Genomic DNA, 24,436 nt, shown 5'->3' with positions numbered 1-24,436 from the left:
TTATGATTTTAAATGTCATAAAACACTATGCACAGAGCACCCTACTCAATCTCACTTTAAAATTGAGTTATGTAAATACTTTGCGCTAACCTTCTGCGTTAAAAATTTGGTTAAGGTACTATACCTTCTGTGCTGATCAAAGATATTTCCAAAATGAGTTTGCCTAGAATTATGGCCTAGAAATTATGTTATTACACTACTGAAGTGATATATATTTTTTTTAGAAATAATAAAGAAATCTTTCCTTAGAGAGTGTTTGAGCCCACGCCAAAGACTTCTTTTACAAGTACGTTGTGATAGCTCACTTAGCTACGAAGGTCGACAGCATCTGGCGTTTACTTTTTGCTCTATGTAGGTCATGACTCGTGATGTCATATCTGTATCGGACAATAGGATCAGATGATATCTGAAACGATTGGGATCCGCAAATATGCCACTGGTCGGTACAGTGGAAATGGTCTGCGCCACTCATTATGAAAACTTCTTAATGAAAGATATGATGCATGTTGTTCACATGTGTACGACGTTGCTAATAACACAAATAATAAGAAAAGTAACAGAATTTATGCTTTAATTAAAAGGCGAACTATTTATTTATTTATATATGTATTAAAAATTATCTGAATATACTTGAATATCTTAGAATAAATTTAAGTGTACTAATTTGCTATATTATTGACATTGTTTGCAGCCTGAAGTAAGAAAAGTAAGAAACTAATTAATATTCTCATGCAAGGGGTCGATTTCTCTCGAAATTTGGGGGACATTGAGATTCAAAAGATATATATATATATATATATATATATATATATATATATATATATATATATATATATATATATATATATATATATATATATATCTTTTGAATCTGAATGTCCCCCAAATATATATGAAGATTTTAAGACAAATTGCACTCAAATTATGTCAAATATTGTATATAGACATATGCAGTAGGGACGACATGATTCATGTGAGGCGGGCCCCTGGGCCCCCAGCATCAACGCACCCATCTTTCTATCACCGACCAACTTTAGGAAGCGAGTTTTACTCATTCTTCAGGAAACAATGCAAGTTCATCCTGGTTTCGATAGTTATACGTTCAGGGGGATGCCCAAGGAAATTAGTACAAAAAAAAACATTTCTATAAGTAAAAGTAAACTAAATTCTCTATTGAGTTCAACACAAAGACGCACAAAGTTTCGATGATAATTATGTACATGAGCACTCGGATAATTTACAAGTGCTATATCTAACTTATTTAAACATTAGCAATATTATTTGATCATAATATCTTCGTGCTAATTGTCGTTTTCTTTAGAAATGGAACATACTGGTAAATTGTTTATATTAGTCCGTGTGAAAGTTTTCAAATTTGCTGAAGTACTTCGAGCACATTAGTTTACATTTAAACCAATAAATGAATAGATGTGGTCTCTCAGTAATGATAACAAATTAGTTATAGTGGCTTAATACTGAATAAAATAAAATGATGTTCCATGAATATGTTCGGTAGGCAAAGGGAGAGGTATGATTAATGAGAGTGAATAATTGTAAAAGATTCGGTGGAATTGTCATGTGGGATGAAACGACTGAATCGCGAGAAAACCCACGGAAACAACGTTGTCCATCACAAAGACATATGGCTTGAATTCGAACCTTGTACAACTCGCAGTAGAGGTGAGCACTCTGCTATCGATCCACTGTGTCCTTCGATAATGAATGTTTGTGATTTATGTCATAACGATTAATGAACATAATATTCTTTTCCAGTGAGTGAAACAGTATAAGATAAGATAATCTACTGGACGAAACTTAACGAAGGCTGAACGCTTAATACGTTTGCTTTATGTATGTGTTTTTTTTTTTTTTTTTTTTTTTTTACTTGTGGACCTCAGAACACAAAGCACAATACTTTCATGATATAATCTTTTGTAGATCATCTCAGAGCTGAGGACACCTTGTAGCCACTCCAAAAATGTAGGGCGGCATGTATAAGTTAGGGGGGTTAATCCAACCATATTATAGTTCTTCACAATAATATGGTTTATTTCCAAGCCTACCTTGAAAAGGTTAGGAGCTGTACAAATTTAGGGGGCAGCCTCCCGGGAATACTAGTCTATCTCAAGGGAATAAGAATATAAATAAACTTATAATTGTATACTTAGATTGGGATAAACCCTCTCGGTAACCGTAATATAATTAATTGACAACATGTTAAGGCTTAAAGCAGAAAGTACATATTTCCCTCGTCTCTGTAACACTGCTGTATTCTTGGACAGCTCTACTTGGAATCCTGTTACCTTCTTCGTGTGTAAGTTTCCCCAATACACGTAGCTTAAGTGACCTTGGTTTGTATTAACTATTAGGCAGCTGTTCTCTAAGGTGTTGGTTAACTTAGCCGTCATCGAACGGATTGGAACCTTGTAAAACCGAGTGCCTTCCAAATGAAACTGGTCTCTTCCAATAAAATCAAACAATCTCGTACAGGATCCCAACTGTTAGAAATGTTACACTGTAGTTAAATATGGTCGCTTCCAATCTTGTGATACTGTTCTTTTTCTGTTATATTAGACTGGAACGTATGCTTTAGCGTTTTTTTCTGAACATTCCATGAAATGGATAGTGTGATTGCATAGTGTTTTAGAAACTACTAAGCTCCTGATCTACCAAACGAATTTATCTTAGCAAATCTTAACTGAAGAATTCCTTGTGTTCCATCTTAATAGATCTTAACCAAGAGTGTTTTCGTTTCTACATATACTCTTAGGAAACCTAATAGTATCTTTGTCGAAAGTGTTATGCGTGTCTGCTTCCCCTTCCATCTAAACGTTAAAATTCTTTTAAGTACTGTTCAATTTCCTTCTTTATAAACACACCTGTAAGATCTTGTGTAATATCCAGATTCAAAAGATAATTGTGCTCAACCTGTATTTGTTTTAAGATTATTGATAACGTCTTAAGTAAAATATCAGTGAACACATCTGGTATCGCTTAATAGTTAAAAATTGGTCCTTTGTACCTTTTTAAATTTCTTGATTGTCCTTTGCTTTTACCTGTTTTACGACTTGTGCTATGAGGATTGTTGAATCTATGAAGAGAGGCAACTTAGCTTTTACTACATACAGTGATAAATAAAATTCATTAAAGAGCCTCTTAGGGACGAGTTAAGGGAACTAAATATATATTTGTCCTCTGCATAGATAATATTTTCAATGTTTGTAAGCAAGTTTTTTTGTAAGTTTTCTAGCAGCAGCAATGGGTAAAACCTCTCCGCTGTTGTTTTTTCTTTACCAAGTAACTCCCAAATTGTAAACTATCTGGATTTGGTACTGGTTTTGGTAGCAGTAATAGCCGTGGAGGTAATCGTAACGATATTTTCGTCTACCATTTATATATAAAAAACTTCTTTCCACTAGTATTACATAGTTAAAGACTATGGAACAAAAATGTACACAGATGTGTTAAGACTACAATTATGGTCATAAAAAATTGTTAATTTTAAGAACTATTGTCTTATGTGAACGTATGTGAAAACTATAAGTACTTTTAATATTTAGATCAATGCACTGCTTACTCTTAAAATCTATTTATGTGCGTCAAAATCGTTTATTACTTTTAAAAGTTTTATGTGTGTCCACATTGTTTCACTCCTGAAGATTATGTACGTGTTTCGAAAGTGTTTGTTGCTATTAAAGTTTATGCATGTATGTTGATATTGTTTGGTACTCTTAACTACTATCTATGTATGTCGATATAGTTTGTTAGTCCTAGAGATCATGTGCGTATGTCAAAATTTTTTGGTACTCGAGGAAAGGAAGAAAAAATTTTGGTAGATGATTTTTACCTATATGAGTTTTATTCTTAAATTATTTTTTCTTTGTAATAAAACGGAATCATATGAATTAAAATCCCTTAATCCTAATAAGAGACCATTTTAAATTTAAATAAAACAAACAGATCTATTGAGTTTCAAATAGATGTTGGAGAAGGTTTTATTCATCCTTGTTATGCTGATATATATGTAACTTTTGAAATACGTGGAAAGGACGAAAACGCTGAGTGCAGCGGTAAGCTAAATATGAAACTCTTTGTTATCTTACTTCTGTATATATTTACTCAAATACAAGTTAGTAAGCATGGACAGATATTGGATATTATAGATTATCTTGGTTTACTTTCGACAGCTGTAACTTAATGTACGATTCAAAACCAAAAGCAAATCATTATGATCATAGTAGATGGGATGGAATCAAATGATTGAGAACACATGTGGAAATAGTATTTCTAATAAGACTTTTACCAGGATTTTTTCTGATTATGAAGGTATTATATGGAAAGTAGGATTAAAATAAATATTCAAAATAAGTAGATCCGCCAATAATGCATTTTTCACTTGGAAAACGAGGAAAAAGTATGGGAGCTGAGAGAATGATCAAACACATCCAGGTAAAGTTAAATTCCAAGTATGGACTTGAGAATTTCTATTATCAATTATGAACCTAATTATGCTAACTTGCTAAGCTCAAACATGTTAGAAGAGGGTAAGATTTCTATTTCCGTCAACACGTATCAAAGTCTACATAACACAGTTACATGCTACTATTTGGAATTTGGTTTAACCACACCATTAACCTCACAATCTAACTCGAGTGAATTTTATATTCCTACTTTGAAACTCATAGAAATGATAAATCAAAAGGAAAGACTCAAGCAAATTTCATCACTGTAAAGTCCAGAATTTCTATTTTTATAATTCTAGAAAATAATCTCTTCCTTAGATTCTTTGAACTTGGATCTCGGAAAACTTAAATATTTCAAAGCTTACGAAATGTATACCAAATATAAAAGAATTACAATTAGAAACACCAAGATATATTATTATTAAAACAGTTTACAGAAAATAGACCAATGTTTGTAATTAATACAAGCAAACATAAATGAGTAACTGTAAGCGATAGAACTAATATGGAATTGACTGTTAATTTTGAACGTGATGTTCAAATAAAACGATTTTATATTTTGTTATGATTGGAAAGAATGACTTTGAATACGAATAACAGAAAGAAAAGATGACAGAGAAGATGTAACCAATTGTATGTTTCTTAGATTTGTATAGTTTGTAAGTGTATTATATGATAATATCATAGAAATATTTAATAAAATGAATGATCCAGACACCATTCCGCGAGAAATTCTTATTGTGTTATTTGATAGTATTATGTTAACGCTTCAGAAACAATCAACGAAAACAAAAGAAAGTTCAAGATAATAACATGTATGCATACTATTCTTATTACGTTATCCATTCTATTATCCGCTTCTACCCAGTTTATTAGTGTTTATTCCTGTTACTGTGTATTCAATTATTATAAGTGTTTTGCTTCTAAATCTTCAGTAATTACTGGCCTCTCAAGACGATGTAATATAGCTACTAAGAAAGATTATTATTTTAAAATATGGCGACTCAAATTTAGTTGTTTAAAAATGAGCTTAATGTAATTAAGTTAATGAATGGTGAATTAACAGATTAAAATATGAGGGGTATTGTTAATATAGTCAATAATATACTTAACGTAATCCGAGACTAATAGAAACAAAACTAAACCTCATTAAAAAGTTGCTCGAGGGAAGTGAGGCGCTAGCATGGAATCTCAGAAGTTTTTCCTTACCAACATATTCACGTAATCATCAAGAACGTTCATGATCATACTGAAATCTTGTTTGAAGTAAATGGCAGCTATTTTCTTTAAAATATGACCAATGAAATGAGTTTTAGAAATCGTCGCTTATCATAGAGAACGAGATAAGATTTCATTATCAGTATTAAAACTTGTAATCATGTAAAGATACAATACATACTTAGAATTTACGAAGTAAATTTTTATGGTCATCATAAGAGCTATTTCAGTTTACTCCTTGAACAACGCTCATGTATATTCCGTCTTGTAATTCACTAGGGGAGCTTAGTTTAATTCATTGTTGAATAACAATCTTGAAAATATTTGGAGTGTATATGATAATTTTCGTCAAATGAGTTGGCAACGATGTAAGTTTTCGATTGAGTGAGAGAGAGAACTTAGATAGTAGAATACGTCATAACTATGAAGTACTCTATTTTGCTGAGAATTCATCATACCTGACGTCACTGACAGTGCCATGTCGTGGTTACTGCTTGTTGTTAACTGAGAGATGGCTTGTGTATCTGATACTCGTTTGATCAGAAAGCATCATCGAAAGCGTGGGCTGACTGAGACTGCTAATATATACAGGGTGCGGCACGTAAAACCGGCCCGTCGTAATATTCTGGTATATTGTGTTTTTGGCAACACTTAAATAATCTACCTTCCTACCAAGAGATGGCGTGTCGAGGTCGGGTCGACTTACGTGACCTGCAGCAGTCACGTGCAGCCGCAGCCAGTGAAACTTATCGAAACCAGTTGAGAAAAAGGCCTCGTTGTGTTAAGCCGGGTGAGTGTCAGTGTGTGATAATGCTGTATTCGATACCCGAGCGTGTTGCCATTGTTGAAGGGTTCATTCTCACTGGATCTTTTGTGAAAACAAAGAATTTGTTTCATGAGAAATTTCCAGGAAGTTCTGTTTCAGCAAAAAGCACCATTCAGGAATTGATTGAAAAATGGCGGCGTACAGGATCGATGCAAAATGCTCCCAGGAACAGACGACCATATGTCTGCACACCTGAATTAAAGATGCAGGTGGAGGAGATAATGACAAGAAGTCCTCGAAAGTCAACCAGGAGATTGAGTCAACAGGTTCATGCGAGTGAGAGAAGTTGCAGACGTGTTTTAAGGGGACTGAAGTTAAAACCGTACCGGATACGTGTTGTGCAAGAACTGAAGGAGCCTGACCTGCAGAAGAGGATGCATTTCTGCTCATGGCTGTTGATCAGTGTTGCCAGTGGATTCTTGGATCAACTAATGCTCATCATGAGTGACGAGGCGTGGTTCCACCTGTCTGGGTACTTAAATTCCCAAAACAACCGGTATTGGTCGACAGAAAATCCACACGCAATCCACCAGGTACCCTTACATGATGAGAAGATTGGTGTTTGGTGTGCCATTACCGCCACACGCGTTATTGGGCGTTGAAGTGGGCGGAGGACTCTTTCAGCACCTGCTGTGAAGGTGAATAGTCATATTCAATACATTACATTTCATGTATGTGTTGTACTTAATCATATTCAATACATTTCATTTCATTTTATGTGTTCACTTTACATGCCGCACCCTGTATATAGGTATATCCGTTTGAGAGACCGGATTCTGAAGAAATATATACCGGGTGAGGCATTTAAAACTGTTTTTTTTGAATATCTGGAAAACTACAAATCGGATTTTGAAAAAGTTGTAATAAAAGTTGTTCGTCTCGAAGGGGGACATCCAATGATACCACACTCGACTCCCTGCCTCCACCCCCCGGGGGCGGGAGGGGGCAACTTTGAAATCGTAAATAGGAATTCACATTTTTTTATTCCATATTCTGATTCCCCGTGAAAAAATACGTAACTTTTGTATTGAACATTTTTTTCGTTGCATGATAGATGGCGCTGTAATCGACAAAATCAAAATGACTCACAAACATTTGAAAAATGAGGCATTTAAAACTGTTTTTTTTGAATATCTGGAAAACTATAAATCGGATTTTGAAAAAGCTGTAATAAAAGTTGTTCGTCTCGAAGGGGGACATCCAATGATACCACACTCGACCCCTGCCCCAACCCCCCGGGGGGGAGGGGGCTACTTTGAAATCTTAAATAGGAACCCCCATTTTTTATTCCATATTCTGATTATCCGTGAAAAAATACGTAACTTTTGTATTGAACATTTTTTTCGTTGCGTGATAGATGGCGCTGTATTCTACAAAAATCAAAATGGCTCACAAACATTTGAAAAATGTGGCATTTAAAACTGTTTTTTTGAATATCTGGAAAACTACAAATCGGATTTTCAAAAAAAAGTCGTAATAAAAGTTGTTCGCCTCAAAGGGGGACATCCAATGATACCACACTCGAGCCCCTGCCCCCACCCCCGGGGGTGGAAGGAGGGCAACTTCGAAATCTTAAATACGAACCCCTTACTGCAATGGGTGAAGTTGGTACTGTTGCAAGAACATAACTTTTATTTTAACAGTTGTGGAATTTGAAGTGCCATTCATTTGGATTCTTCATATTTTCTTACGATACTTACTTCCAGTTGTACAAGGCAGTTTCGTCAAACATCTCGATTACTAATTATGATTACGGAACACTTTAGCATATCCTTTAGGCTATATAATTGTATCACGACCCTTAAGCTCAAGCTCAATCCTATTATAAAACACGATGAGAAGTGAGATAGGAGTGTCCTTGAGAAGTTAGATATAGTGCATTCATTCAGCCAATGGAACAAGATGCAAATCTTAGCAGAGTTCTTATTCTGCCCAGATAGCACGAATACTTGCGGCAAATTTTTGCTTCGTTTAGTGGAGCAAACAATCTGAAAGTGTGCGAAGGCAAAATTTCTTAATATTTATTAAAAGCTTTCAATATGATCTGCAAATTTTCGCTGATTATTAAACATAAATTCACCACTGCAATTAACTTGCATCTTTCTTTGCAAATACAGCGTTGAAAGTTTGCCGTCGCAAACAGTTTGCAACACTGTAAAAAACTTGTTTCGAAAAACTTGCTGAAAGCAAATATGTGATGATATTACCGAGTGCGCGCGCATCGTACCCGGGTTCACTGCGCTACATCAACTGTGACAAAACAAGCGGGAAGTGAGAATCGAGAAAAACCAATACACCAGAAAACTCCAGAATAAACTCACTGGTCCCTTATCAGATGTTTTTATTGACCCAGGCAGCCTGATGTTATTTTGTCAATGTGTGTGAGAGTAAGTACAGGGATATGATCGTTGAGTAAGTAAAAAAATTGCGATATCCTTTGTCTGTGCGTTTATCGTTCGTAAGTTTATCTTTGGCAAGTAGCTAAAGATGTTTAATGCTTACCACTAAGAAAAAACGGATCCACATTACAAAAATTTTGATGTTTCATAAAGTTAGGTTTCACCTTATAAATTTGCAGCAAACATTACCTGATACATTTGCAGCAAACATGATCTTGCGATCGTGAAAACACTTTCTGCAATGTTGCTGCAAACCTTTTAATATTTCACCAAATTTATCAGCTCATTTTCGGAAATTTTGTCAAAGAAAATTTGCACAACATATTTGCAGCAAAGTCCTGGCAAACTTTCTTATTGTGCAGTTGCAAACATTTCGTTTGTAATGGCAGATGTTTTCATTTTCTGAGGCAATTTTGCTGCAAACTCAGCCAGCGTCAACTTCGTTATTTGCATTGAACTTTCGGCAAATTTTCTCATTTGAAAAGGCAAGTTTTTTGCAAACTTTTTAGTTTGCCTTTGCAAATTTTTAAACATTTTAAAAATTTTTTCTGTGCTATCTGGGTGCATTGCACATCCATCTATAAAGTGTCGAATTTCTGATACGCCTTCACATGACGTGTTTTGCAGACGATGAAACACTACTGATGCAATTTCCGATGATCCTTTGGCTACGTGTGCTTCTGTCCAATAATATACTGTGTAAACAATTTGTTCTTTGTTGGCCTATCGGTTGACGTTCCTTCGTAAATCGTAAAATTAAACAACTAAAATTGTGCTGCTGTAATAGGCGGTTTGATCTGGAACTCGAGGAAGAACATGATTCTTTTGCGAGTCGAATAATAAAGTGATTGCATCATTGTTTCTACTTTTCAATAAGGAATGAAAGGATTCACCTTTCTCTTATGTATCAAAAATTCAGTTTCACAAGAGGTATTCCCTGATAGAAGTCTCAACTCAAACTGCATACATTTCGAACATTTATTTACAGCAGGACTTCCAAAACTTATATTGTATTCAGTTACAAATAAGAGTATGGAACCCGAAGATCGTTTTCCACATCGTTATTGTACAGTTGGTGAAGTTTTGCTACAGACAAATAACTTGGCAGCTAATGCTTCTTTCCATTTTCTCGTCTGCAATAATGTTTCTGTACAGGAATTAGTCTTTCACAGGCCCGTTTTTATAATATTGTGCGCCTATGTGCCCTTTTGCTGCCTCCCCGCACAATTTTGCCGCCCCCTCAAAAACGACCAATATTATTATAGTTGAATTCAGTTATTTGGGTGGGGGGTCGCTGAGATGTATAACGACAGCTTTAATACATTTCAACTTCATGGTCATATTCCACTCCCCAGGAAGGGGGCGAGATTTTAAAAGTAATCGAAAACGACAGATATTAGTGTTGAATTCATAGTTTTCGAGGTCGCTAAGTTTAACGGTATCATTTTTCATGCTGTTTTAAGTTCATCCTCACCGCTTGGAATGGGGTGGGAAAGGATGACTTTTTTAACATATTTTCTCGTCCTTGCGCGGGACTCTGCAGATTGCTAGTTTTAAATATTACTTTATTGTGAATCTTAGAGAAATTCCAAAATTTTGCCGCCCAATAAATTCTGCTGCCCTGTGCTCGAGCATAGAATAGCACTTACCTAAATACGGGCCTGGTCTTTCAATGAATGTTTTAACAGTTTTCTTCTTGGCTTCAAACATATGGGACTTATGGTCTCCTCCTCTGTTTTCTGATGCCAGCTATCCACTTTCAAAATTCCGTTTACATATTAGCTTAAACCTAACACTCCCTAATTCTCAGATACTCCTAACACACAACAAAAAAATTCTTACACACTATCAGCAGTGTTTTGATGTCACTATCACATTTCGGGTCGTAATATCGAATCCAAAGCTGTGTTGCTTCTTCCCTGTTGTTCTTTGGTCTTTTTCGTTGTGGTGTTGAAGGTTTCGTATGCTTTAATATGAAATTGTCTTGGATTATTTTATTTTTAACCAAATAGAAGCATTGGTGCAATTTGCAAATATCTTGCATACACATTTCTGTACATCTAAGTCTTTCCTCCTACATGGTTGCAGTTAAAGTGCTTCGTGCAAACATTTGGGTGAATAGGTTGACTCTTTTAATTTTTACGTTTTGCGTTTCCACTTGTCAGGATTACGCATTTTCTTCCTGCCGTTTCCAGGTGGACTTGGTGTAATAATAACATCCTCCTCTTTCAAATCTTTTAATCTTTCCATCTCCGTGGACATTTACGCCGGAAAGCTTCTTTTTAATAGGACAGAGTGATTTCATTACACTCTTCAAGCTACTTTTGCTACTCCAACAATGGCGTCGTAGTAAATAAAACCAACCTTATCGTTAAAACCTTATCAAATTTTCAGTTATAGCCGGTGATAACACAATATTCTTTCTTGAAGGAGAAATGAATGTAAATCCCGTGAAATTTAATTGTTTATCGCTGATATCTTGCTTGCTGATGCAATGTATAGCATTGGGACAAAATACAATTTGAACCGAAAATGGCAACTAGTCATTCAATGGTTATAGAAAAGAGCCGTTTTGGAATTAAAAAATCCTTTCCTTATCAGTGCGCCATGTTGTTGTGGACAATATCACTTATGAACAAAAACCTACTTTTCAAATTACTTTTTTTAAAATGTTTTAGACAGTTTTGGCAAGAAACCAATTCATAAACAGAAAGATACGACCTCAAAGATTTCAAATCTACTGATATCTCAATTTAAAAAAAATGGACAAGATCCGTTTTGAAAATAAATCAGGGGATCGTGCAGGCCAATTTTGAGGACCACCTCGTCCAACCCATCGATCAGGATATTTTCTATTCAAAACCTCACGAGATGTCCGTGAATAATGCGCTGGACATCCGTCTTGTTGAAACCAAATATTCATTCTTGTTTGAAGTGGAACATCTTCCAGTAGTGTTGGCAAAATATTATCTAAAAAATCGGCATACATTTGACCATTCAAATTCACGTCTATGAAGTATGGGCCAATTATTCGAGTACATAAAACACCGCACCAAACGTTCACACTCCATGGACGTTGACGCTCGGCTTGCCTTGACGAATGAGGATTATCTACTGACCAATAATGCATATTATGCCGATTCACTTGACCAGTATTCGTGAAAGTTGCCTCATCAGAAAACAGTATCTGTGAAATAAAATCATCATTAACTGCTAATTGCTGTTGTATCCAATTGCAAAATTTCAAGCGGTGTTGAAAGTCGTCCCCATGTAGTTCCTGATGCAACGAAACGTGATATGGATGGAATCTGTGTTCATGCAGTATGCGCAGAACACTTCTTTGCGACATTCCTGAACTTCGTGCGATTTGCCGAGAACTGATGTGAGGATTTGCAGCAACTGCAGCTAAAACATTCACTGCGGCATTTTCGTTCGTCACAGGCCGTGATCGGACTCGTTGTCTGGGTTGAATACTTCCAGTTTCAATAAATAATTGAATAATACTGCGAAAAGTCATTGCAGAAGGAACATTCCTATCAGGGAACAGGTTAGCACACCTTAAACGTGCTTCTTCTACATGTCTATTTGACTCAAAGTACGATGTAATAATATCTACTCTCTCTCTGCAATCGTTAACATCGTAGACCAATTAAGAACAGACGATTGCGTTCGAATGTGTGACTAGTTGTTATAACTAATTATAATAGACCTACGATATTCACAGACACGATCACAATACAGTTACCTTTATTCTTAAGGATAAACAGTAAGAGTAGCTTACTCAAAAGAGGTAACGTATTCTGTTACTAGTAAACAACTATTTTCATCATTACTGACCACAGACTCGAACTACATGGCAATGCCCAACTTCATTATCATATGATACCGACTATCGCCAAATTACCTATATTCCTTTCTTTCACTTAGCATATTATCAATATTTTCCCCTCTCTTCTTTTACATATCATCCGCGTCCACCTCTGACTTCTCTTCTCTCTCTTTGATTCGTTATCCACTCAGGGTTTTCAAGATCTCTTTCATATATTTCTTCCTTCTCTTCTCTCTCCTTGGTTTCTATTCAACCCTACTTCTCAAATTTCTTTCCCAGTTACCAGTTCCACATATTTCTGGTCTAACCATTTTCATTATCCTGGTTCTTTCCTTTTTCCTTTGTGGTTTTATCTTTACGTGTGAAATTATTGATCGTATTAACGTTAAAATCCTTTTACAACCAGCCACGGGCGTCAATCCCACGGGGACATGTACCCCCTAATATTTGTAAAACGGTTTTCGTCCCGCCAATATTTCAAATATCTTAGGTAAATTATTCCCCAAAAGGGATTCAACCATATAACAGTTTGTTACGTTCACAAAAACTATTAGATAAAGTGGATATGAAAAAGTAGCACAAAAGTTTGTTTCCAGTTGTAAAAATGGCAGGCAGTTTTTGGCCTTATGAATGCAAAGGTGGAGTAACATATTTTCGTTTAGATAGCGAGCAGCAAGGCGAGTTTAGTTTAGCCCAAATAACATAATTTTCAACTATTTTTTAAAACATACATTGTTGAGCTTCATTAACATTAGTTGTTGGATAGTAGGCCCAAAATCTGTAGTCGTTGTTTCTGAATATTGACTTCACACCATCTTTTATCATTATTTTGTTCTTGACATACACTTATAATTTAAATTTAACTGAAATTGTAAAACAAGGTTGAATTTTACTGTTTGAATAAACAAATTGTAAAGTGTGAGTATATTTAATACCACATTTTCCAAAGAAAAGAATAACTATCAAAAGTAAATTTTTAAATTTTCGTTTGCTTTTTTAAAAAAGTCAAAGTGCTTTAAAATGCAATGTACGAAGACTTTTTAAAAAGAAAGGCTTAAGTTTAGAGTTGCCCCTCCAGACTGAAGTTGCCCTTGGACTTTGTAACATAAAAAAAAGTGGTTAAAGTATTAAAAATTGTTACATTTCACTTAACTTCAGTACTCCGTGTGTTTCACAGAAATTTAAAAGGTTTTCTTCATTATTTTTGCGCATCCGTTAAACTTGTTCGCCATATTCGCCATATTTTACAACTACCATGCTGCTGAAACCTTTGCACCCGGCAAATAGTACTAACTTCCACATATCGTTTCTCGTATTAAACATAACTCTTCTGCCGAACTTACATTCCTAAACATCAAATAAAAACTTCAAATTATCATTTCTTACCTCATTTCTCCTGTAAATTTTCCTGATTTTTATAAAAAGCAGAGGGGTAACTCTAAACTTAACCCAAAAGAAATTTCCGAATGAGAGCCCCGCACTGCCCGATTTCCTGGAATATTCCATACACCCTAGTGTCTCCGGCAGTTTATGCCCCAAAAGTTTATCTACCGTACTGCTGACGGCAATGCATCCAGCGATTATATTATGAAAATATCTTTTTAATTCTTTTCGCTGTTCGGAGTATATTATGTCATCAAGTCTTGTTCTAAAATATTACCCTTTTTTTCGCTGTAATTGCAAATTATCGGCACTCCTTAACTTCGCCACCTAATGTTACTGATATCTTCAATTGATCCATAATAAGAATTTTTCTGTAACTAATGAACAACTATTTTCATTATTGATCACAGACTCTAACTACATACCAACGTCCAACTTCATCATACGATACGGACTATTGTCTTGTTGCCCATATTCTTTTCTTTCAGTTAACATCCCATTAAAAGTGAAATCCACAATCGAACTCCACTCAATAGAATTACATCAAGAAACTAATCCTTGAAACTACAAGTTATTCTCTCCAATACAAACAACGACATAACCCTGAATGACATGTGAACGTACTTTGTGAGTACGTTATGTAACATTGTCTTTCTTGGCGCTGTCTAATAGATGACGCTCTAATAGACAACAATCAAAATGAGTAAACACCGCTGACAAGTGATAAGAAAATGTTCAAAATTGTGACTATTTTTTGCGATATATTTTGCATTATTCAAACTACCGTCTACGAAGCAAGAACTGCCATCACGCGTAGCAGTCCATGGTTAGATTTCCTGTAGGTGTAACACTTGCAATTAGGGATGGGCACGATCGAGTTCGAGCAAGTTTTCTTTGAAACTCGACTCGACTCGACTCGAAAAACTTCCTCCAACTCTACTCGAAATTCTACTCGAATTCGGGTTAAGTTTCGAGTCGAGTCGAGCCAATTCGAGCTAAATCCTGTGTGTAGTTCCAAATACTCTTTTCAAATATCCTACGCAGATAATATAATTATCAATGATATTACTAGTAATATATTACCACTACTACAACTTCTTCTTCTTCTTCTTCTTCTTCTTCTTCTTCTTCTTATTATTATTATTATTATTATTATTATTATTATTATTATTATTATTATTATTACTATACGAAAGATAGGCGGTTTGTATCTGAATACTAAAAACTAGTTGACTGTCTATCTGCGTAGTCGACAAGTCTTTGGGAGGCAAGGACATCGGTCATGAGGTTCTGGGTTTGAGTTCCGGAGGAGCAAGCCAAAAATTGATAATAGTTATAGGGCGTCGGTCAAACATGTTCAAAACTGCTTGGTCCGGGTTTAGGGTTGTCATCGGCTCAAGCGGTCGGCTCACAGCTTATTCACTGTCAAGCCAAACAGAAAAGTGAGCCAACAGCTCACCCAAGCGAGCCGGCTCAGCCATAGGCTCAGTTAAGCTGAGTCGAACCGAGTCGATGGGCTGCTTTTAATGGAGCTGGCTCGAGCCGATGGCTCACATGAGTCGAGTTGGTGGCTGATCCGAATGGAACCGGCTCGAGCCATCGGTTCAATTGTGCCGAGTTGCTAGCTCGTCCCAACCAAGCCGGCTCAATTGAACCGAGCCGATGGCTTTCCATCCCAACCGAGCCGGCTTGAGCTGTTCCGTCAGTTGAACCAGCCGAGCCTATTGACATCACTGCACGGATTGGGCTTCTTCTGGGGCTCAAAAAGTCGACCGTGCATTTCTAAGCCTAGACGATAAGAACTACAGTATATACTTATATTGGTGCTCACGAAATTTGAAGCTGTCTCGTTATAAAAATCTATTGTTGTCTCGTTTTCGAGACAAGATGATATATACTAAACGTACCCCCACCAGATGTACCTCTGTCGTGAGAAATATTAAAAGTATTCGACATTACTGCTTACATTTCTCATGGCTTTCGCTTTCCAGTCTAAACAGGCCATAATTTAAAAACGAGTTAAAAAGAGCTGAATGTGCGAGCCATTTATCAAACTCGACTCGACGCGAAACTCGAGCTCAAAACAGTGACTCGGCTTGGAACTCGACTCGAGAAAATTACCTTTGACTCGACTCGAATTCAACTCGGTCGAGTTTAAGCTCGACTCGCGCCTATCCCTACTTGCAATGTGTAGTCTATTGCAGAAAAGGGGGACCATTTCGAACGTTTGTTCTTTTGTTCAGTAAACAATGAAGATGTGTGAGAGGCAAAGAGACAACCCCAAAACAAACACCCGAATGGTAGGATGCAAGAGGCTTAACTAAAACAAACACCTCGATGATGAGACTCAAGGGGACTTACCTGAAACAAGCACCTCCTTAGTGAGAGGCAAGGGGACTCACATTGAATCAGCAAAACCAAAGGCAACAAACTTATAGATACTACGTCCACGTAGTCCAATTGAAGTAAATTTCACCTACATCGGTAACAGAAATTACACCAAAAATTTGGGCAAAGTAATGAATTATGTTCTGGAGAATCAAGTGTTTTGCTTAAAACATTACAGTTTCTCATTAAAGATTTTAGAATAACCACCTTTCAGAATAACTGAGATAGCTTTACGGTAGTCAACTATGGTGTCATTTGATAGCATTTACAAAGATATCAAAACTATCTACTTTAATTTTCTTAATCTTATGCGTATTTCTTGGATATTTTTCAATTGTTCGTAACAAATTTTCGTCGATTACAGCGCCACCTATCACGAAACGAAAAAATGTTCAATACAAAAGTTACGTATTTGTTCCCGGAGAATCAGAATATGGAATAAAAAATAGGGGTTTTTATTCAAGATTTCAAAGCTGCCCCCCCAAGGAGTGGGGGCAGAGGGTCGAGTGTGGTATCATTGGATGTCCCCCTTCGAGACGAACAACTTTTATTACAACTTTCTTAAAATCCGATTTGTAGTTTTCCAGATATTCAAAAAAACAGTTTAAAATGCCTCATTTTTCTGTTTGAGCCATTTTGATTTTTGTCGATTACAGCGCCATCTATCACGCAACGAAAAAAAAATGTTCATTACAAAAGTTACGTATTTTTTCACGAGGAATCAGAATATGGAATAAAAAATGGGGGTTCCCATTTAAGATTTCAAATTTGCCCCCCCTCCCGCCCCCGGTGGGTGGGGACAGGGGGTCGAGTGTGGTATCATTGGATGTCCCCCTTCGAGACGAGCAACTTTTTCAAAATCCGATTTGTAGTTTTCCAGATATTCAAAAAAACAGTTTTAAATGCCTCATTTTTCAAATGTTTGTGAGCCATTTTGAATTTTGTCGATTACAGCGCCATCTATCACGCAACGAAAAAAATGTTCAATACAAAAGTTACGTATTTTTTCACGGGGAATCAGAATATAGAATAAAAAAATGGGGGTTCCTATTTAAGATTTCAAAGTTGCCCCCCTCCCGCCCTCGGGGGGTGGGGGCAGGGGTCGAGTGTGGTATCATTGGATGTCCCCCTTCGAGACGAACAACTTTTATTACAACTTTTTCAAAATCCGATTTGTAGTTTTCCAGATATTCAAAAAAACAGTTGTAAATGCCTCACCCGGTATATATATATATACACTTGTGTATATATATATATGCTCCCATGAACCAAATTCTCTAACAGATTCAGCTATAGAAAAGTGTATATATCTAGTTGAGAATAGCGCGAATAACCTTGCTAACACTAGTGTTTCCAAAGTCGTCCATTTGACGGCGCTAATGTATCTGCTATACAGGATGCCAGTCGTGTGTCAATTAATTTGTTGTATTTAGATCCCCAAATACTTTTCAGAAAATTTTGAGATGTGTAAAGTAGGGGAGAAGTAAACCTTATGGTTATAACAATGTAAAGTCCTATGTACAGAGTACCTCACTTAACGGAACTTAATTAATAAATTTTATCAATTGTATTTATGCAAGCTGTTAGATTTAAGTGATGATAAAAGATATAGACTGGAGGATGATGTAAATATTTTAGCTTGGGGTCATTATAAGTTAGAAAAGAAGTATTTATAAGTTATATATAGTTTATGGATTGTAACTTTAATGCACTGTTTATGCTGTATAACTTAACTAAATATGCACTAGTGGCTGGTCAGTCACGGATGTGCTAGAAGTTAGAGGCAGTCAACTTTGGTGGAGAAGGGGTGGCACAGAAGTTATATTTTGATACTACTTTAAATATTACTCTCCAAATTCATTTCAACACTGAGACGAACGTAAAAAACCAAAATGTTTGAATCATTTTCATATTGGAAGCACACACACACATATTCACAGATCAACCAGAACATTATGACCACCTATCTACCTTTTAATGCCGTAGCAGCATCACCTGACGAGGAATGAATGATAGTTAGACACACGTACAGTGCATGTACTATCAGTGAGCGTGCTGGCCTTGTGTAGAATGTGTGAAGACTCGCGATCTATCTGAGTATGACCGAGGGCCGATTGCATTGGCCCGGAGGCTCGGCAGGGAAGTTTAATAAACTGCAGGACTTGTCGGGTATTCGAGGAGTGTCTTACTGAGAATCTTCAACAAGTAGCAAAACTAAGTTAAAGCGTTGTCCAAACGTCGAGAGGTTGGGCGTCCCCCCTCATCACAGATGACAGTTTGGTAAAACAGGAAAGGCGGCAAAGCTAAGGAACATTAGACTTTAATGGTGGGCAGAGTTGAAGTGTGTCTGAACACATAGTTCACCCAAATCTCTTAAAGATGGGCCTCTGCTGCGGACGACTTATCCGTGTGTCAATTATAATATGAATACATCGGCAACTACAACTGAAATAAACACGTACCATCGGCACTGGACCTTGAGTGACAAAGCGTTGCGTGGAGTAGTGAATCTCGAAAACTTCTTCATCACATCGATGTGACGGTGCGAATCCGTTCCAGGGGAACAGCTCCTTGACACCTGCACTGTGAGACGGAGACAAGCTTTCGACGGCTCAGTTATCGTCTGGGAAATTCGCAGGGGTACACGTGGGTCCAGTGGAGCTTATGCAAGGCATTGTAGCGTCATGTTGTATCGTTCAAATGGTTCCAGACCACATACATCCGTTCGTGACATTCATCTTTCGCAAACGCACTAGCATTTTTCAACAAGATAATGCGCCATTTCACAAGGCCAGGAGTATGATGGAGTATTTCGAGGAACACAGTGTTGAGATCTAATTTATGCTCTACCCTCAATTTCACGGATATGAACCCAATTGAACACTCCTCCAATGGGACTTTACGTGCCGCCAGAGCGCGTCGTCCCTCGTAACTGATAGGAATTAGTTTATCTGCGTATGCAGATGTGGTGTCTAATCCTTTCAACGACATACCAACAGCACGGTGCTTCTACGCAAAGAAGCGTCGCCGCTTTTATCCATGCCAAAGATGGACATACCGACTATTAAGTAGGCGACCATAATGTTCTGGCAGATCAGTGTATATGCTCTTCGCAATGATTCACTTTAACGCTGGCTTTTCCGATATGTTGTTCCTTTTCAAATAAAACTGAAATGACAATAGAATTCCAGAAAAGGGCAAAATAGTAACAACGAGATGCATGTCTAGTTCAGAAATTAGTTCTTTTGCACCATAAATATCAGAAAGCGTTTTTGGCTAAAACATCCAGCTAACTTAAAAAAATTAAGATGACCTAATTTAAGATTATACTGTTATATAAGGCTGGAAATCAACATAAGATATATATATATATATATATATATATATATATATATATATATATATATATATATATATATATATATATATATAGTAGGGCGGTCATCAATATATACTAAACCTAGGTAATAAGAAGATTTATAAATAAAAAAAGCTAAGTAAATAAACATTGGATGCGATACTAAGACAATTACAAATTTTAATCCTAGGGAATATGTTTAAAAAATACTAATCGTAAAATACATTTGTATAGAAATGAGCTGGAAATTACTACCCCGGCCAGAAACATTGTAGTCATGTGGACGTGGTAAAATTCTGTGTAAATGGAAGAGCATTAAACCTCTGGCAATCGAACAAGAAAAATAATAAATATCCTGTTGGTAGCAGAGATTTCCATAAATCAGGATTTCCAGCCTATCAAAGTTTCCAGTACTGACAACTGATATTTTGATGTAAAACCAACGATATAATGACTACTCAGAGACTATATTGTTTTTACGTATTACTGACGGTCAGCGTGGCATTTCATGACGTCGCTTCTAGAAAGCCGAAAAATGGAATATGACTATTTAGTAGCATATATATATTTTATTGCTCCATAAAAATAAACATCCAGAAAAGTTTAAGTCGGCAATGAGAGGAGTCACGTCTCATTTGTTGGGGAGTTAAGGGACAAACTTCCCAAAAATCCAGAGAAGAAAATATTCTCATGCATCGATGTAGTGACTGGGATAAAGCTTCCTGGTATCTTATGGATTAAATGTCGTAAATTAGATCATGGTAACTGTTGGTTGGGATTAACGAGAAATTGTATTCCAGCATGTATCAAATAACTTATACTTTACCTTTTAATATTTTTTCAACATACTTTTTACCAATACGTAGGTCTTTGACGTACAGGGATTTCAATCCAGACGTGGCTGAAGTCAAATATGAAATCTTTGAAATGTAACGATATCTTTAAGTTTTATGTCCCACGCTTATGCCGGTTAGGCTAAAGGAGACGGTGATTATGAAAAATGAACGAAGTTGTGGAGTGAAGAAAGTGGAAGGAAACGGGAGAACCCCGAGAAAACGCACGAACACGGTGTTTGTCCACCACAAACTACACTTGAATATGGAGCAGGGTTTGAATCCGGGAACCCATGCATCAGAGTTGAACGCTCTACCACTGTCTGAAGTCAAATAGTCTAAGAACGCATCCACTAATGAGTTTTATTCTAAGAGGTTGTTTCTTTTACTGTCCAAATGAAAAACATTGCGACAGACAACGTCATGCAGCTAAGCCAACCAATTTATACTTTCTTATCCCATAATTGTATCTAATAAAGAGACCATCTCTCTCCCCTTCTTCGTCTGTGCCATAATAAAATGAGCAAACAACATAAGGTTAATTCTAATTTTAGTATCCACAAAATAAAAGAACAAAAGCGATACGAAACATGATACATAAATCGATGGAGAAATAAACAGGAACACAGCCGGAAATTGGAACCGATGGATGCCTGTTAGACAGAAGTACAAAAGTGATACAAAGGGAGAAAAAGCAACAGAAGAAGTGAAAAGGATCGGAGATAGAAATATGGAAATTAAAGAAAATTGTTCAGTTTGCAGAAAATTCAGAGAAATATAGACGTAACGTTTAGATTTTTGATTTTTCTTGGGCCACTCGAATATATAGTGGATGCTAGAAAAAATCATTAACTTAATTTCAAAGTCAATACCAAACTTGAGAATCAAGTTAAACACTCAATTTCTGGTAGAATTGTAGAATTTTATGACACATCTATCGCATATAACACCGAAAGTTTCAGCTACACAATTTATGTTATATTTACGAGTGGTTCGGTTTTAAATTCAGCTGTGCTCGTTGAATTCACTGGTCCATAATACGTTTTAATAAACCTAGTATCTGACATAAGTCTTATCTTCCATCCCAGAATACTAATCCAGGAAAAAACAACGACACAAATGAAACGAAATTCCAGGTGTGCTATGTTACTGCTACGTTTCTAACTGAGAGAGCGCATATTAAAAGTTCAAACTATCATAAAGAAACAAAATGAAATATTTTAGTTTTACGTCCTACATTATGCCGGTTGGGCTAAAGGGGACAGTGGTTCATGAGAAGTGAATGAAATGGTAGAATGAAGAAAGTGTGAGGAAACGGGAAAATCCCGAGAAGACCCACGCATACAACGTTTTTGTACCACAAAGTTTACTTGGCGGAAACTGGAATGGAACCAAGGACACCATGCTCTGTATCACAATGAATAGTTACAAATGTACAAAAAGGAAAAATGTATATATCTTATAGACTTAGCAGATCTTGTATGTTTGACATTTGCAAAGCAAATTAAACGCATTCAATTATATGATAGAAACGAATTTTATGTCAAATCTAAACAAAATCCCATCTTTAATTAACCAAAAAGGTAGCACTTTCTGGGACAAATACAAGAAAAAAATTCTGGTGTTTACTTTTTCCGAACATCCACTTTCGATTTCATTTATTTGTAATGTAACGTTTGAGTTGAAACAAATAGAATGAACACGCCAGAGACGAAACCGGTCATTCAGTTAGTAGGGTGATGTAGGTTATAATTAGAGACTCAACTGGGTCGAAGATTCACCCACGTGCTGTACTGTGTTTGAGCCTCAGTAACCAGGAGGACAAAGACAAGGTTTTACTAATTTCCTAGCGTATTTTGTTCACAACTGACAGGACTATAGGTGTGACCCCACTGCCCAAAAAAATCCAAAATTTCCAGTTAATTAGATTTTCGAGTGTGGATCAATTGGGTCCTTCGAGTCAAGTTTTCGACCTTGTTGTTCCGTTTGGTTAAGCTAGTCATCTGCCTATCAAAACAGAATTGGTTTAACCTGTAGAACACTTACACACACAATAGTAGAGTGAGTGTGTGTGTGAGAGAGAGAAAGAGACCAAGAGTGAGAGAGGTAGGAAGCAATAAATAAGACGTAAAGAGAAGGATGACTGGATAGACAAAGAAGAAGAGGAGGATGCAAAGACGTGTCAGGGAAACGTCAAGAATATAGAGAGAAATAGGGAGAGAGAAATAGAGAGAGAGAGAGAGAGAGAGAGAGAGAGAGAGAGAGAAAGACGAGTATAAAATGGAAACTACTTATAATTCACTGTGTGATAAAGAAAGTCGAAATACTGTTTAGTCGTATTTTGATAGTGATGTCTTCTAAGTTCAACAACCGTAGATGGATCTCTCTTTCCAGCCATTTTCTTGTGAAAAGTATACGACCTGATTATGAATATAACCGAAATTTTGCATTTGAAATTTATCACGATAGCGACACTCCACAGATTACTCTTACGGGAACCTGTTTTACAAATATTATAATGTCTCTTTCTAAGAACAATAACATGAAAAGTTACCACTTCAGAAAAATGTTGAGTTTTGAACTGTACTGGTAATCCCCATAGACATTAGTTGCCCTTTCCCAACCAATCTTTCTAAATGGTCTCTGTTATATTTCCGATGTTTGCTTCCACATTCTTAAGGGTTGACTCTTAGTATGAGAAGGCACTTCTCAATTCTTCACGATCGGTGTGTTAAAGAAAACTTTGTCCTGCACACGATTTGAACCTTCAATGACTAGCCATGACGTTACACAACGTTAGCCATGCACTTTCATGCAATTAAAACCATAAACCAAATATTACTAAGTTCAACTTTGGTCTTCGGAATTCACCGGTTTCTTATTAGAAGTTTATCTAGAATAAATTTCGTAACAATGTTTAGGTTGGTGAATGTATATCAGATTTAGTAAAGGTGACATATTCTATATGTTCAATTAAATAAACACTAGGGTTAATAGTAATAAATTTTGACATTTGTAATCTAGTAGTTAGTATAAGATATTATTTACAAAAGAACAACAGTAAACTTACTTTGTCCTGCGTCTGAAAACAGAAAAGGAACACATTAAAAGAAAATACTATTAAACATTAAACATGAACCCTCAACTAGTGTAGTGAATTTTTAGTACATAATTAATGACGTGAGGTCCATGGGATCCCAAATTAATTATTAAATATAAAAAAGAGCACAATTATTTTGGTAAGAGGAATTGTTTCAATTATAGATTGTAGCTATAGGATAACGCACCATACATACAATAAAGAAATATGGTAATATGCGTGAATATAAAGTGCTCAAATCAATGTGGTTTAGGTTTATACAGGGTTAGCTTTATACAGAGTGACACTGATATACAAATTATAATAAACGATTTCCTCAAAATTATTGTCAATGGAAGGCAAGACATTTTCAGATTTGTGAAATGTTTGAAGTATATATATATATATATATATATATATATATATATATATATATTAGTTTCGCCAAATTTGGTAAGGCATGTTCTACTTTACTTGTCACTGCATCAGCTTCTATTTCTGAAACATTATATAACATTTAATTAACTTTTTTCTGTAAATTCAAACTTACACACTTGCACAGTAGATGAACCAGGTTTGTTAGCCGTATTGTACGAAAAAACTTAATAAAAATTTTCAATATGTATATAATATGAATACTGCCGATCTCCTTCGTGGTTA

Source organism: Thermobia domestica, chromosome 9, assembly GCF_964235325.1.
Source record: "Thermobia domestica chromosome 9, izTheDome1.hap1.1, whole genome shotgun sequence".
Taxonomy (NCBI): domain Eukaryota; kingdom Metazoa; phylum Arthropoda; class Insecta; order Zygentoma; family Lepismatidae; genus Thermobia; species Thermobia domestica.
Note: the sequence above shows the minus strand (reverse complement) of the source record.